Raw genomic sequence first — 3610 nt, forward strand, 5'->3', positions numbered from 1 at the left:
TAATTCGCCAGGGATTTTTTCCGTTTAATAAATTTGAATTTGAATTATATTAAACAATATCTCCGGAATCAAAGCCATTCAGGTGAATGGGCCAATTGTGAGCATACCAATGGCTAAAGTGGGTCAATGATCAAAGAAAATTTGCTCATTGGAGAGTGATTTCGAGATTTTAGGAAAGTTTGAAGCTTCACTCCTCTATAAGAGCTTGTACACAGTCACAAAAAAAATAATTTTTGGAAGACAAATTAATCGCGTTTGTTAAATAACTTTTTTATGGTACATTTTCCAAAACCAAGTTTTARTGTTTTCTTAGTTTTGCCTACAATTTTGCGCGAATTTTACATTTTTATTTTTTTCTCCCAAACAAAGCATCTTATTGAGCTGATTCGGCATGGCTCAAGGCAACATTTTCAAGTTCGTCCTRTAAAAGATTTTTGAAAAATCTCCTAAATCTAGTGTTCAATTTTTTTCACTTTTTTYGAAGCCAAAGACCTTCGCTCATTTCTTACCACGCCCCTGGACATAACATAAATAATAAGCGAGCCACTGGCGATTTTGGCCTTTCGGAGCAATGTTCCTGAGCTCCRAAAGGAAAAATTTCTTCAATTTGAGCCCCCACATGCACAAACAGAAGACATTGTCAGGCAGCTGAAAYCTTCAGCTAGTGAAAACTAGYTTCCCTTGTTCGTAAGAAACTTGGAATTTTCCAGTCTGAAATCCGAATTAAAAAGCAACGTGTTATGCGAAAATGTCCCTTAATCCAGCCGAGTTRTAKRATATTTTAATCAAATTACCACTACGGCTCATCAAGCGCGGTTCAAYTTTAGCCCACGGTTGTGGCATGGCGACGCTGCAAAGAGACAGAGACAGGCCGCGATCCGGGTCCAATAAGATTCTTGCGGGTGTTGCCATGACGACCCCGGAATCAACCCCCGGATTGCCATCTTAGGGTTGTGAAATCCGGGACGGGGTTGCGATTTCCTCCCCGTGTCTTTGCCTTCGAGCCGGTTTGTTAATCGCAACTTTTGCCGCTCTGGACCAGCCCCCCTCCTCGCTGAAGAAGAACAAACGTTTTCGAAATTTGTGGAAAAAACAGCCGAAGATCAAACGAGCCGATATTGGGAAGGCGCAGCCCGGTTCAAATTGATAGTGACGCGTTTCCGGTCTCTAATTGACGTGTGCGAAGTGATTGATGCACCGCTTCCGGCCGCCATTTTGGATCGACCTGCTTAATTGCTCCCCTTATCGCGGCCGCCCCTGATCCCGATTGTTTTCGCATCATCTCACCGTCCTCCGCACTGGAAAGATGAATGGTTCTATTGACATCATTGATCAAAACGAGGCCAACAAATCAATAGGTTTCATTGCTGTCCTTGTCTGTCGACGTACATGTCATTTAGCGTTGACACCAAATGACATTAGTGACAGTTATAAAACCGCAAAATTCCCGTCATGGATTTTTTTTCGTCCTGCGTGCCGGACCAAGTGAGCCTCTACTACTACGTGGTGGTGGCAGTGTGCGTGATTGGCGCCCTCTACATCAACGACATGTTCAGCAAAATGGGCAGCTATCGCAGCTACGGCAACAAGCAACTGATCAGCTACGGCTACGACAACCACAACGGCCCCTCGCTATGGAAGAACCTCTTTGAGGCGGCCAAAGGTCATAAACAGTCGCCGATCAACCTGCTCACCCCATGTGCAATCGCGGTGCCATCTGAGCTGCACCCGCTGAAGTTCTCCGAGCAGTTCCATCACACGCCATACGAGATGAAGATGTACAACAGCGGGTTGAATGCGGTTCTCTATGCCAAGTGGAGCGGCTTGATGCGCCCGAGCATCTCAGGAGGGCCGCTGGAGCAAGAGGTGTACAATTTTCTGAATGTCCGCTTCAGATGGGGCCCGGACAACCACGAAGGATCCGAGCACATGGTGGACACCAAGCGATATGCAGTGGAGATGCAGGTGGCCTTTATGCGGAACGGCGACAACCCAAAGTGCGACCTTCTGGACGCCGCTCTGTCCGGGGACTTGCTGATGCTCAGCTACGTTTTCATGGTCACGCCCATCGACAATCCCTACTTGGAGCCGATCATTCAAGCACTGAAGAGCTTGAAGTTTCCGATGAGCTGCGCTCTGCTCTGCCCATTTCCCTTAAGGCTGCTCACGCCGCTTTTTTCGAAAAACTACTTCTACTATGAGGGATCGCTGACCTTTCCGCCGTGCACTGAAGGCGTGAAATGGATCGTACAACCGGAACCGTTGCTGATCTCCAGCCGACAAGTGAACAAGTTCAGGAAATTGGGCGCGTGCAATTGTGCGCCCATTATGAGCAACTCGCGCCCGGTCCAGATGGCAAATGGAAGGGAAATCTTCTACTATGACTGAATTGAATGTTTTGGCTCAGAATGTCGATTAAATTAAAGCGGATCAAACTCTGGCAGCTCATATTTTCAGTTGGCAAACTCGCAATTTCAAAAGTCCAAACGCCGAAAGGCGGCTAAAGTATTAACCAGACTTAACGAGTAATTTTTGACATTTATTTGGCTTACATTTGGTCATGGTCACTGTATATACTTTCCTGACTGTGTTTCAATTCCAAATCAAATCTATTCTTGGGTTTCAGTCATTTATTGTCTCTATTTATTAATCAAAATACGTTTCGTTGTATTTTTCCACCATCATCAGTTTTTATGTGTAGCGTTGTTGCTGCTTTAAGCCTTGCCATGCATTTTTTGCATGCAAAAAAATAAAAATGTAAAATTTGCGCAAAATTGTAGGCAAAACTAAGAAAACATTAAAACTTGGTTTTAGAAAATGTACCATTAAAAAAGGTATTTAACAAACACGATTAATTTGTCTTCCAAAAATTATTTTTTTGTGACTATGTACTAGCTCTTATAGAGGAGTGAAGCTTCAAACTTTCCTAAAATCTCGAAATCACTCTCCAATGAGCAAATTTTCTTTGATCATTGACCCACTCTAGCCATTGGAATGCTCACAATTGGCCCATTCACCTGAATGGCTTTGATTCCGGAGATATTGTTTAATATAATTCAAATTCAAATTTATTAAACGGAAATCTTCCATGGCGCATTATACAATGCGTATAAAAATATTAAATAATCAATAAATTAATTACATGGGCACCTTCAGCTTTAGTGCGGACTTAAATGTTGCCAAAGAAATATTAAAAAATGACAAATCTAAATTGTTAGCAGTCCTGCATACTCTGTCGATAATCATAAAGTGACTGTAATTGGTGTTATGAGTTGCCAAGTAAAATATAGATTGACTTCTGACCGTTCTCTTAGGAACATGGAAATTCAATTGATGATGGTGGAAAAATACACCGAAACGTATTTTGATTAATAAATAGAGACAATAAATGACTGAAACCCAGGAATAGATTTGATTTGTCATGGTCACTGTCGGTACGAGTATTTGTTTACCTTTCTGAGCTCCCCCATCGGTAGATAAATTCGAGAATTTCTGAGTGACTGATTGACGGCGGATTTGTGTTTGACAGAAAATGTCAGTGCACTTGCAACTTGTTCTATCATAATAGCAGTTTTCGATACAAGGGCGAAATTTTCGGTTTTTCGCCCTC

The 3610-nt window shown here is 42.7% G+C and overlaps 1 protein-coding gene across 1 annotated transcript in view; it reads left to right on the top strand.

The window, feature by feature from the left end:
* LOC109534334 (DNA-binding protein D-ETS-3) overlaps window positions 1-3610 on the top strand; it is a gene marked incomplete in the record, with an annotated part of 56819 nt that overhangs the window by 9850 nt on the left and 43359 nt on the right.

The sequence above is a fragment of the Dendroctonus ponderosae genome, unplaced genomic scaffold (genome assembly GCF_020466585.1).
Source record: "Dendroctonus ponderosae isolate FM_Combo_2020 unplaced genomic scaffold, Dpon_F_20191213v2 Dpon_F_20191213_8, whole genome shotgun sequence".
Taxonomy (NCBI): Eukaryota; Metazoa; Arthropoda; class Insecta; order Coleoptera; family Curculionidae; genus Dendroctonus; species Dendroctonus ponderosae.